The sequence below is a fragment of the Cynocephalus volans genome, chromosome 16 (assembly GCF_027409185.1).
Source record: "Cynocephalus volans isolate mCynVol1 chromosome 16, mCynVol1.pri, whole genome shotgun sequence".
NCBI classification, from domain to species: Eukaryota; Metazoa; Chordata; class Mammalia; order Dermoptera; family Cynocephalidae; genus Cynocephalus; species Cynocephalus volans.
This window is the reverse complement of record NC_084475.1, coordinates 10,506,158-10,520,038: the sequence shown is the minus strand read 5'-3', so window position 1 is coordinate 10,520,038 and position 13,881 is coordinate 10,506,158. Positions and strand designations below refer to the sequence as shown.

The 13,881-nt window shown below is 37.6% G+C and overlaps 1 pseudogene; it reads right to left on the bottom strand.

The window, feature by feature from the left end:
• Positions 1-4,444: 4,444 nt before the first annotated feature.
• On the bottom strand, positions 4,445-12,636 carry LOC134364444 (RNA polymerase II elongation factor ELL2-like; annotated as a pseudogene).
• Positions 12,637-13,881: the final 1,245 nt, after the last annotated feature.

Below are 13,881 nucleotides of genomic sequence, written 5' to 3'. Positions count from 1 at the left end.
AATGTACACTTAGAAATAATTCCTTACAGAACCCATGTATGGACTATAGGTATAATATAGTATAAATAATACTGGTTGACTTTATATTTCAGCAGATGAATGAAAATATTAGCTTTGCAAAAACAAATATATTGGGAGTGTGATTATTGCATTACAGAGACTTGAAGAACAACAGCAGCAAAAGAAGAATTTGATACTGAGTTATAGCCAAACCCTTTAATGAAATTATTAATTCCTTAATGTAGATAAAATTTAATGAACTTTCTATTGTGTAGTAAGACATCTGTGATTTTAGACTTTAGACTACTATAAGTCATTATAGTAGTGTTTATTTCTCAGTACAAGGTATATGACTGATACTTTCCTCATCGTTTTGACAATTGCTGCACACAGTTCTAATGATATCTATCTGACCAGCTATCTCAGAGGTCTAACTAATCTACATAAGCCATCTTACAAGTCTGCTTGGATTTTAGAACCACAGCTAAGTTATCTCGCCTTTTAAGATTTAGTTGGCAGTTGCCTGCCTCATTATACTGAATTATAATTTTGTATTCCTTACCTGAGAGTCTCACTTTTACATCTTTAGCTAATGAATACTATGTGATGAATACAATCAAAATACATTTGAAAGAAAATCTTTACCTTTGTAGATAAATTAATAAATAGGACATTTTAATTTCTAGGTCATTGCTAAAAGGTGCCATAAATGTAGAGAGATATCTTTTAGTGTCTTATATGAATTCCCAGGGACCTCTTTTTTGGGATCTGTTTTTTGTAACTCTGTGTAATCTTGAACACTTAAACTCAATGCATGAAATAAAACTGTATCTTTAATTTACTAGGTCATTCACTGAAAATGTAGGTTTTTTTAAGAACCTGAACATCTCGAGAAAGATACGTTATTTTAAAATGGATCACGACTAACACAGAACATTACCTGCTCTTGCATGTAGATTTGGTCACTGTCATACTACGAGGATACTTCAAAAAATTTGTGGAAAAATATAATTATTGAAAGATGATACGAATCTTTCCACGAACTTTTTGAAGTACCCATGTACATTTGTGAATGTGTAATCAATGCAAAGTAAATTTTTTTCCTGCAGAGTGAAAGTTGAGATTATCTGACTGTGTAATGTTTATATTGTGTTCATTCAGTTACTTTACTGTTATATATTAATACATGCTCTTATAAGCATTTTTAAAAAGACATTTGAATTAATTTTCTTTAGTTTTTACATACGCAGAAAGACTACATTTTGGTCATGAATTAAATTATTTGTAGGAATGTTCTGTTTCCTTTTCACAGTAACAAAATCTTTCTGACTCAGGAGAAGTATAATTTAACTAATGCTTATTAGGAAAACAAGGGTAAGTGAGCTTCAAATATGAAGTTTATCTTTATTTACAATGTATAGTTCATATTTTTGAACATATATTTCTTTTTAAAAAATAAATTACTGATCTCAAACCTTTTTCTATATCAATACAGACAAATAAACAAATATATATATATATTAGGCAGAAGTTGGAAAAAACAGCATCGCCTACCTTATATTTTTCATCCATGATCAAATTTTAAAAGTAGAGTTAAGGCTGGGCTTTACTGAGGGATTGTGGTTACTGACTAATAAGGCAAACCTATGTCTGTAGCAGTTAGGAACCAATCAATATTTTTTTGTTACCAATCAATAACAAAAAAAATTATGATGTGTGTTCTTTACATTTTACTTTGTGGGCTCTTAATGTTTTTCCCAGTTCTCAATAAAAGACTGTGGGTTTTCTTTAAAAACATTTTTTCTTTTAAATTGGCACAAATGATCTTGTGTCAATATTTTGGTTTTAATCATTAAAACATTTTAAGAGTAATTTAATTCAACAACATTTTAGTGACTGTGTTTCCAGCAGTGGTTTCTTTGGGTAGGAAGATGACTCTATTTTGGCCCTATAAGATCTTGCAATCTAGTACAAGGAAGATAGACACTTATATAACTAGCTATAATATAACAAATGCTTTGCTAGTGGTACAAACAATGTTTTATAGGAGCACAATTAATCCTGCTTAGGGTAAGTGTTGTCATTGTTCTTATTGTTGTTCTGTTGGTTGCTCAAGATTTCATTCTGATTATGCTCTGAATTTGTTAAAATACCATACTGTATTTTTTTATAACATATAAATAGGCATTAATTTTTTAAAAAATAGAAATGCTTGTCCTTAATATATTTTTAATATTGCTAACATTGATTTTTCATTTTCTTTCCTGAAATAGCTTATTATGTGAAATAAAAGAATTTGTTCTCAAACAAATAATTTTTATATCAGCTATTCTTATAAGGCAAAAGTTTACTTACTTTTTACTCATAATGTGTCATATGTAAGTAATTCTCATTGCTGCCCTTTAAGAAAAATAAATATTAGATCATTAATAATAAGCTTTAAGAGCTGAAAATTTATCTCTTTGTTTTGTATACTGAAATGGATTTTTTGTTTAGTATTGATAACTGAATAACAAGTGGCTCATATTAAAAATGAAGCAAAAACCTGGCATTAAAATTTAGTCTTTTTTTTTTTTAAGTTATCTGAGGGGAGTTTTCAGTTGCAGAAGGAACATTGACAGTACTTTGTGTTTTAATTCACATGAATATTTGTTTCACTTCCTAATGTTTTTTAAATTTTATTTTTCATTGTACGTATTTGTGGGGTACATGATATTTTGACACATTTGTACATTTTGTAATGATCAAATCAGGTTTTAAATTTAAACTAGTTATGTTTATAAATCTTTTTATCTTGAAAGTATTTTGTGCAAATATAAAGCAATCACTTTTTTACTTATACTTTATTACATTTAGCAGACTAAATTATTCCCAAATATTTAACATTACTTTACACATTTATCAATTTCCTTAGAATTTTTAAATAAATTTGATTTTTTTCAAACACTTAAGCAATATTTTAAATTTAATGAATAAATTCTTTCCAAGAACCTAAACAACTCTTGCAAATCAAATAAATTGCCTTTCCACCCCCTTTTTTGGATGTTAGAGACAAACATCTTTATTCAAAGATTTTGGCAAACAAAATTTTTGCAAACATTTCAAAATAGATTTTTAAACATTATTCTTCTCTTTTTGACTGGAAGCACTTTGAAAAGACAGTATGATAAGACAGCACAAATTGAATCAACATTATTTCAAAATCTTTATACTTTTGACCACATAACTTGTGTTCCCACATGATAAAACAAGTTATGGTTAAATATGTGTGCTCTTTTTTATTATCCTGACACCAGGATGAAAAAAACCTTTAAATATATATCTCATATATCTCATGTAGTTAATAGCTTCTTTGCATATCTCTTCAAAAAATACTTTATAGTAGCATATAAATAGCTTACCTACAAATTTAATTTTATAATTTTGCTCCAGAACTATAGATCTGTTTTATTTTCATAATATATCAATTTTTGGCCAATGTTAATAAAGCTGACAAACTGTTGAAATGGAAATACTTTTGTCTTCCACAATAGATGTAGCAATTTGATAGGAAAAAAAACCCAACTCTAAAGTAACATTTGTCAGTTGTTTAACCTGACTGAGTGTTTGATCTGAGGTAATAGCTTTGTTTTCTTCATGTAGACGCTCATCCACACCACCTCTGCACACATACAGGTCGAGCCACGCTTCAAACAGTGGTCGGCCACAGTGTGCTTCTCATTGCTCTGATCAAGTGAGAAGCAGTGTAGCTAATGATTAACCACACTTTGTAAGTACGCAATTGGCAAACACTTTAAGGCAACCATTGTGATGGGGGGGAGGGGTAACTTTTCCAGGTGGATTTAATGTTGTAGATCAAGTCAGCTTGTATATATACATATGTGTATGTAAATCTTTACACATACACATGTTCATACACCTTTCTGTTTTTTAAACCTCCAAAGCAAGGTTTTAATTTTTTTTTTTTGTATTTTTTGCAAATGTCTAAATATTCTGTCACTTAAGGAAAAGAGTTTGAATTGAAAATAGGCTTATGTTTATCCAAAACATTTCACTTTGCACATTACTGCTGTTTTTTTGTTTTTTACACAACTTCTAAGTGTGGACATTGGACCCCAATATCAAAAAAATAAACTCTCTAATGACAAGTATAAGTTTTTGAGGAAAAAAATTGGTTTTAAGTATAGACACTGGATCCCCAATATCTAAAAAGTTATTTCTATTAACAGGTCTTGAGGGGAAACAAAAGAACTGGAAAAATTAGCTTAGAAAATGCAAGGAAGCAAAATAAAATGGAAAAAATTTTACTAATTTTTTAGTTCAAATTTACTAATACTGAAACTTTCAACGGCAAAGTTTCATCTTTTTCAAGTCAAGAGCAACTCACTTGGAGTTTTAAATAAATAAGCTTAAGTTATTCACATCTTCTGGTCCAAACAGAATTCTAGTGCCATTACTTTGTTTGCTTTTGGTCAAATTTGCCTTTAGTCTTTTGATGTGAGCCACTCTGTTATGAAGACACTGGCATCTGTATTTTTCTTTATGGTAATTGGGACTAGACTTCTTGATCTTCTGATATTCTTGTGAGACTTCTTCATGAACATCCTGGTACTTTTTTAAGCCTGGAGAAAAAGGTGCTTTCGTTGTGTGTCCAGTTTGATAAATCTTCTAGCTACAGTCTCCATCCTGGCATGCAAAACCTTGTATTTAGCATACTAAACTTTAAAGTCATCCTTGCAATTCTTGTGTTGCTCACCGGAGATGATAGCTATGTATTTTATCAAACGATCTGGGAGTTCAGTTGCTGAAGAAGGCTCTATGAGCTCCTTCGCTGGAATTTGGACTGGAGTTAATTTAACTTGGCAATTTCCTCTTCTTTTTTAGGGTTCCCCTCCTTTTCCTCAATAGTTTCAATATCGTGCTTTTTTATTTGGTCCTTGTGTTTTTTAGACATCTTTTTGGATTTCTTGTGAGGCTTTGAATGGTTTTCTTCTATAGCCTTTGGACACTTTAGTAGGTTTCCAGGGTGTAAGGTTTCCAGAGAAGTCCTAGAGGTACATTTGTCTTGCTGATTCTCATAGATACTACCGTTTTGACTAAAAGTGTCAACAGGTAGGTCTTGAGTCCCCTGGCCTTCTGGAGTTGTAGGGGAATTGAGGTTAGAGTTTACAGTCTGAGGAGGATTTGAGATGGGCAGGTGGGTTGAATGGCAACGGTGGGTAGGTGGGTGGGGATGGTGGCTGCTGCAGGAGATTTTTCACTGATGGGATTCAGATGACAATGTAATGTTGGCAGTACTGTCAGGTGAGATATTTGAGCTTTTTTTTTTTTATCATTAAAGGATCAATGAAATCTGAATCCAAAAGCTGTTTCTGAGGAGAAGATGCAGCTTCTTTACTAGAACATACAGGAGATTCTGAACGGCAGGTGCTGGCAACATTCTAAGATGGATTAAGTTTTCTAAAGAGCACAGACTCCAAAGACCCTCTGTCTATTTCATTGTATCCGGGCCCGTCTCTTTGAAACTCTTTAAAAACTATCCTTCAGAATATGTGAGAGGCCCTTAGGATTCAGATTGGCTACCTGTTGCAGAATTGCTCCCAGGCAGTTCTTTGTCTTGTTGATTGACGCCATCTTTCTGGAGTCGCGCAAACAGCTCAGGTTTCTCTCAGGGCTTCAGTGCAAGTGAATCACCCTGTCCCTATGTGGTCGCTTGGAAATACTTCTGTCGCCGTGTGTCTGATAACTTGTGCATCAGTTGCGGGATTCCTCTGCTGCCTGGGTTATTCTTTCTTGTGTCATCTGACATAAGTCGTTTGTTGCACACACTGTTATTTTAGCTTTTATAAGTCCCAGGTAAATCCCTATACCGACCGGGGGGGAGGGGGGGGATTTCACCTGGCAGTTGAGCTGGGTGGCTCCAGAGCTGGACAACATTTGCTGAATGCAGTCAATGCTTGCCCTGAGGATTGTCTTTGCCCACATTTGACAAACACAAGTTAAAGTTATACACTTCATTGAGGGGATCATTTTCGGGAATTCTGACAAGCCCTTAGAGCTCTTGGAGTTGAATTGAAGGTTGAAAAGGAATTAAATTCTTATGGCTCTAATAAGTCTCTAGCAGAGCTCCGATCGCCTTCTCTCTCGGTGAGCTTCACGTGCAGCACGGTTACGTCCTGCCCCAGCCACTCGCGGGTCAGTCTGCAGCATTGCTCCTCCTGCAGACCCGTCGCAGTCTTACACTCCCTGAGGCGCTGACAGCGGGGCTCTAGCTTCACTTGTGGCCATCCCGCTGCTGACGATTGCCTTTTTAAATTAAGCAAATCAATTTCTCAACAATTTCAAGCATTTAGAAATAGATATCATACAAAACTACCTGATTATAAGGCTTCCTACCACATTTGCCTAAGTACAGGATTCTTGTATTAATACAGTATCAATATAATAATTCAAAGTAATTTTTTCACCATGTCTACACAAACACCTTCCTAGGATTACACATTTGCCATTTAAAGAGCAGCCTCAGGCCACCAAGGTATATTCCTTTGATAACTTGAGACCAAGAGGTGGTTGCTAATTAGGTTTTTCAGTTAATGATGAGGACTGATCAAGGGCTATTTGGAAAGCAAATTAATATAAGCATTAAACCTGGATCTACCTTCCAGGACTAAGCTGGCAATTGTTGAAGTGGCTTTTCTTGTATGTTCAAACTTTGATTTGGGGGCTTTCAGCTATGACCTAACCCAGTCTGTTTCAGGTTATTGCAACCCAGTATTTTCCCCTAAAAAAAGATAATGCTTAAGTTTTACTATTAATGTTTATCTAAACTCATAATGGGAATTTCCAAGTTTTGTGTTAAAACTATGGTGTAACCTTCTTAATTAAAGACTAGCTAAATGAATCCCTCACCAGGCTGCAATTTTACTTTTCTGTTTTGTAATTCTTATAAATGTCTTTAACCACAATGCTGTGGTCATTTATTGACAGAATGATACCATTATTGTTTTGGATCACCTTATCTAATATTGATATATCTCTGGCACATACTTGTAGAAAAGATGTTAATTGCTAGTATGTATTGAGTAGTCATTTTGTTGGCCATATGATTGATATTATTGTGTAATTATTATGTAGTTAATACTTGTTTTCTGTTGACTTCATTCAGATGCTCACACATTAATGTATATGAAATCAAGTTTGTGATTGAGTAAGATTAAAATGATTTTTGGTCATGCTTTACAAATTGGTAAAAAAAAAAAAAACCCTAAGTTCTAATGTTATCTGTTAATTTTTTAAGATATTATCTTCATGCTTTAATTCTTTAATAAATAGGTGTAACATAGTTCCAAATTTAAAAGTAGTCAAAAGTAAAAAGTAAGTCATCCTTCTCTTTTGCTGTCGAAGGGAAGAATAAATCTTTCTGCAAAGCCAAAAATAGAAGTTCTGGTCTTCAAATATATGCAGATACAGCTTTTATATGGCTGGCTAAAGAAATACAGCCTAAAAGGGGTGACTATAAGCACTAATTATGCAGGCTTTAGAATTTACCTTCCCCAAATCAAGGCAAGTGGTAGTCCTTGAGAGACATCTATGATAGTGCCCAAAGTCTTTAAGGTTCAAACAAAGATCACTCTTCATATCATTCATCTGTTCACAATTATTTTATTATATGCCTGTTATGAATTGCCACTGTTTAAGCAATAGGGATATACATTATGAAAACAATAAACAAAAATCTCAGACCTCACTGAGGTTTTATTATAGTAGAGAGAAACAAACTGCCTACCTAAATAAAATATATAATGTTAGATGGTGGGGGGAAAAAAGGGAGATGGAGGACTCTAGGAGTCGGAGTGAGCTGGTGAAAGAGTGTGATAGGCAGAGGGAACAGCAAATACAAAGGCCCTGAGGCAGAGTGTGTGTGGCACATTCGAGAGAAAAACAGGACCAGTGAGGGTTGAGCAAATTGATAAAGGGGGAACACTCATAAAAGGTAGGGTCAGAGAGATACCAAAGGGGCCCTCGTGGACATTTTATGGACTTTAAGAGAGATCCAAAGTCATCAGCGGGTTCTGAGTAGAAGTGTGATGTCATCTGACATATATGAACAGGAACAATTTAGCTGTTGTGTTGAAAATAAATGGGATGCAAGGGGGCAGAGTAAGGGAGATTTGTGAGGCTACAGCATTTGATTAGGTAGGAAATGATGAGGTGAATCAGAGAAGTGGTAAGAATTGGTCAAATTCTGAATGTTTTGAAGGTAGAGATTATAGGATATGGAATGTGGGAGAAAGAGTTGACTCCGAGTTGTGTTTTTGTATTTGTTTTGTTTGGCTTTGTTTTGTTTGAGCTATTGGAAGAGTAGGATTGTCAGCGATTATCATCTCTGACCCCATCTTCTACTAGTATCATCAAGTGGATGAAGAAGACCATGGAAGTTCAGGTTTGAGGATTGGGGGAAAGATCAAGAATTCAGTTTGGGATGTTTTAAGTTTGAGAAGCTTGTTAGATGTCCACTTGGAGATGTCCATTAGGCAGAGGAAGTAAGCATTGGAAGCAGTGTTAATTTTGGAACTTGCTTTTAAGCTGACAGTCAAGGAATAGAGTAAAAAGTACAAGGTCCTCACAATAATGAAATATAGATAGCATTAACTGAGGTACACTGCCAGAAGGCAAGAGTACTACCCAGAGTAATCAAATTCTGGGAACAGATCCGAGACCCAGTGGACCAAAGTATTAGCTACTGGATAACTGAAAAGCAGGAAATTGTAAACTCCACAAGACCAGATGGCTTTCTTGAGAAAGCACTGCTAGGAAAGAGGAAGACAACTTTGAAAGGGGAACCATCCCTTGGAGGGTTAATAATGCAGAAGAATAAAGCAGGCAGTTGAAGAGTCCTGTAGAAACAAGTTAATACGTCACAGAATCAGAAAACAGACCACTAAAATCTCCCCATATGGTACTGTTTACTAAAGAAATTGTATTTCACCGTACCAACAGAAGAGTGTTCTAATTTGGAAATTGAGTTGGCCACTCCAAACCCTCCACTTCCAATGGCCCATTGATGCTGGCTCTAGTGGATGCTGTAATGAACCACCTATATTCCTATTTGGGAATAAAGAACTTATTTCTCCAGCTACTGAGAATGCTACCAGAAAACAAGCCTCATCTTTCAACTCCATAGGGCAGCCTTAGGAAATTAATACAAGCCCCATTCCAGGATTTGCTCCTACCTCTCTTCCTGGCCTTTAGACCAATAACAAGGGTAGTCGTAAAGTAACTTGGCCCAAGTTGTGTGGTCTTGCTGAAGGAAGAAAGGGACTGTACCACATAAGAGCTGCAGGACCTAGCCACATCTATCCACAGGAGCTAGGAGAATATTCATGGGACTGGATTCCAAGGGTGCTTGATCAAGTGGTACAGAACATAAAGTAGGATATCAGTTTATTTATTCAGGAGTACTGTTGGGAAAATGGAACAATTTGGTCAGGCTCCCTTTGCCTCGGAGCTGGTTCAGGGTCGTTTGGTAAACACTGTGTGTGTGGATGGAGTAAGCGCGCCTGCACGGCGCCACTTTGGCTGGTGTTTACCGCCTCAGGCACCCACCCTGCACAGCCATGTTTTTCTAGACCTGCAGCTTCCAAGGACTGTGTGGCCAGTTACCTAGCTCATAGTACTGTGTGAGGGGGTCTGGTGACCCAGCCTGGCATGTGAAGGGTTTGTGACCCAGTCTGTGAATGGGCTTGAGGGGTCTGGGAGCTCCAGACCCAGCCCTAGTTCAACCATCAGCCCAGTTGGTGCAGGATTACCTGCAGATAAAAGAGCCACGACAACTAGCATGGTCGCCTAGCTTTACAACTGGCATCATGAACAGGATTAAGAGCTAGACAATTGGTGCTGTGAGCAAGATATGCGGCATCAGCTTTAGCGTCACAGTAGCCTTTGTCATAGCTGGACAAGCATTCTTCTGGCATGCAGGATTTTTAACACCCTGACAAGAACCCCAGGAGGTAGTATGAACACACTGCTAAGATGGTTCCTAGAAGCATGGAAGAAGAAATGACCCACGTGATGCCATGTATAAATGTTGAAAAGCCATGTTACATGATGGAAAAAAGGTGAAAAGACAGAAAATCAGGCATGCTTGAGTGGGTATGCTATATGAGGCTGCAAAACACAGTAGATGACTAAATTCAAAGTAGTAAGGAATGTACTAATGAGGGGTGCACCAACATCTCTCCAAAGTTAGTGGTGGCTGTCCTATGAGTTGATGGTAAGTAACGCCATTACAGTACTGGACTCATGGAGAGCAATGGAGATAATAAAATCCTAAGGCTAGGTGGCAGCAGTTAACAATCAGAGACCACAGCATCCACATAGATACAATTATTGTAATGAGCAGTGTGAACTGCAGAACTGTTGGCACACAACAACTCCATCCAAACCCTGGCACCAAGAGACTTGACCATAATCTAGCATGGCTTCTAGCAGTGTAAGGTTTTGTCCCTAGGAGAACCCCAGTTTCCCCCGCACCCACCGCTCATCACCACCCGCGTTAAAAAGCCTGTCTGAGAAAGCTCAATGCTTCCAGGAAAAATTAATATTTATTCTAACCAACACCTGATGATAAGCCCCTGATCTCCCTTTCTTAGAGCATTTACTAAAGGGATTACAGTTGTAAATATGTATCTCTTGCAACTCACAAGCTTCTCTTTCACAGACCCGAGAGCCATTCTTTTTAAATGTAATCATCAAGAAGGATAAGGCCTCTGTTTCCCAGACTCTGTTCAAGGATAAAATCCTAACTTCAATAATCGCCAGCTAACAGACACAGCCTAATCATATTTATACTGACCAACGCTTTGTACTTTCTCACTTCTCTGACTGAGTTCCCTCAATCCCCCTTTCCTCATTCTCCCTTAAAAACACCCAGGTCTCTGCACAAATGGAAAAGAAACTACTGACAGTAGGGGTCAGTAGTTACCAAATAAAATCGGTTTCACTGCTTTAATATCAGACTGTATTTATCTTTGACAGCAGCTTCATTGTGGGGGGTGGGGACAGTGACCTGCGGAGTCATGGAGATAGTTAATGCAGTAGAACACTGCATCCTGAGGGGCCAGATGAATGGGGCATCCATAGGGGTAGCACTCAGTCTTTACAATCAAATCAGTGATGGGTCATCAGCAGGTCGAGAGCTGTTGCCTCAGTAAAAGGTCATGATCCCTTGTCCAGTTTCTGGATCTGAGCCGGTTATATTTGTATCCACAAGCCATTGAAATAAAGAGGAGTTGGGTCCCTAGGAAGAGGGACCCTGTAATATCATGGCAAGTATATGTGGTATCTAGTCTCCCAGACCTCTTCCAAAGGAATCTATGGCCATTAACTCAGGGAACTATACTTGTACGGAGAAGGTAGAATGGCCAAATACTGCAAGGTTTGTTGGACACAGAGTCAAAGTTGACACAGACCCAGAGACCCAAAGCATCATCATGTTCCCCTGTCAGAGTGGGGGGAATTGAAGGCCAGGTAGTAACTAAAATCCTAGTCTAGATCCAGTCCATAGTGAGTTCACCAGTCTTTAGACCCATCTGGTGTTCATGTCTCTGATTCTTGAATTCGTAATTGGAATAGACATACGTGGCAGTTGGCACACCTCCTGCACTGGTTCCTCGGCCTGTGGGGTAAGAACTGTCAGAGTGAGCAGGACTATGAAGCCATGTTGGAGCCTAAAACTGCATGAGCTCCAAAAGATTTTAAAAGGACACAGTGTTTTTCTTGGCATGCGTTTCTCAGAGTTCCCTCTCTTCTCACGGTTATTTGATATTTTGAACCTTGGTTATGGAGCAAGATGACTTTATTTACATAAATGTAAAGTTGTTTTTCAGTCAGCCTGAAGCTGCAGACTTGCACGTACTACCCAGACCCTGAGATAACAACAAAGGTGGGAGCAAAAACCAGATGGAGTCTTGGCGAGACTTTGTGCCTGAGACCTTGCATGAAGCCCTCACTGCTCAAGTGCCCCTCACTCCTCACGTGCCCCTCACTCCTGCTTTTCATTTTCCCACGTTACATTCCCTCAGCCTCCTCTTTACAAACCCCTCAGTAAACCTGAGTCTTCGAGGTGGCTTTAGCCTGGCCTTTCTCCTTCAAGTTTACCAGACATATGGGTTAGCCTAACATCTCTTCTCAGGTCACTGGTATTCCTGAATAAATTCACCAACATTTGACTTTTAAGCAGTTTGTTTTTGAAACGGGGCAAACAGCTGGACCTCTGTGTTTCTGGTAAAAGAACTGTCATAGTGGGTATATTTATTTTCTAAGGCTGCTGTAGCAATGTAACACAAATTGAACGGCTTAAAATAACAGAAATTTATTCTCACAGTTCTGGAGGCCAGAAGTCCAAAATCAAGGTGTTGGTAGAGTTGATTCCTTTTTGAGGACTCAGAGGGAGAATCAGTTCCGTACCTCTTTCCTAGCTTCTTGAGGTTGCTGGAAGTCCTCGACGTTCCTTATCTTGCAGCTGCCTAACTCTAATTTCATCACATGTTCATCTTCCCTGTTCATCTGTCTTGGTGTCTCTTTTCTTCTAAAATTGCCAGTCATTTTAGATTTAGGACTCCAATATGACCTCATCTTAACTAATTACATCTGCAAAGACCCTCTTTGCAAATAAGGCCACATTCTGAGGTTCCAGGAAGGATATGAATTTTTGGAAGATGCTGTTCAACCCAATAGAGTGGGGAAACTGCCCTCCCTTGGCCAAGACAGAAGATGAAAACCATTTTGAGAGAGTGGAAGGGGAGGGAATTGAATGCCACCCTTAAAAGACCTAAAGATGCAAGGAATGGGGTGGGGGAGAGATCTTTATCATATTTCCATTTTAATATACTAATCTTGCCACTGCAAAAATCAGATTCTGGAGGAGGACATTTATCTACTGCAAACTCATCCAACTAGTAGCTCTAGTTGAGCAGCTTAACCAGATGTGCTATCTTCCTAAGAGACTAAGAACAGTTTCTGTTAGGTGGTATTCAACCACTTGCCTTCAAGTCATTTGACTTCTTTTCCATTCCAATCGGAAGCATTTTGCATTAATGTGGAATGGACAAAAGTATGCATTTCAATCCTGCCCTAAGGTTAGATTTAGGGTTTTCCTACCCTTTGTTAATATTCGTATATTCCAAAGAGAGTTGAATTAGCTGGACATCTCATGTAACATGACACTGGTTCATTTTGTTGATGAAATCATGGATTAGATGAGCAAGAAGTGGCTAGTACATTGGAGGCCTTGGAAAGAGATTGTGCTGCAGATTGGGTATCAAAATCCAGAGGAAATAATATTCTACTGGGGAATAATAATCTTTTATCATCTTCCCTTTACTGTCCAAAGTGTACTGGATTTCTCCTTAGAAAATCCATTTTACACCAGAATGATTTATGATTGTTTAATGCAGGGTATCTTAACTTTGTGCTACTCATATTTTGGCCTGGATACTTTTTTGGGGGGGGGAGTGCTGTGCTGTGCATTGTAGAATATTTGTAGCATGTAGCACTCCTAGCCTCCTTCCACTCAATGCAAGTAGTACCACCCTCCCTGCCACCGCAAGTGACAACCAACAATGTCTCTAGAATTTGCCAAATATCTCCTGGGGTGGGGAGTAGAGCAAAATCACTCCCATTTGAAAACATCAATTTAATGCATAGATTTGGTTGAAATATATTCAATGCACTTACCCAAAAGTGTCAGTGGAAAAGTTAACTTTAACACTTTTCTGTAATTTTTCCATACACAGGTAATGTTCCATAGTCTGTGCTCAAAGGGAGGTGGGTTCCTGGTTCTGATTCACTCAGATTGAGGTAGTAGAGAGATCTTTTCAG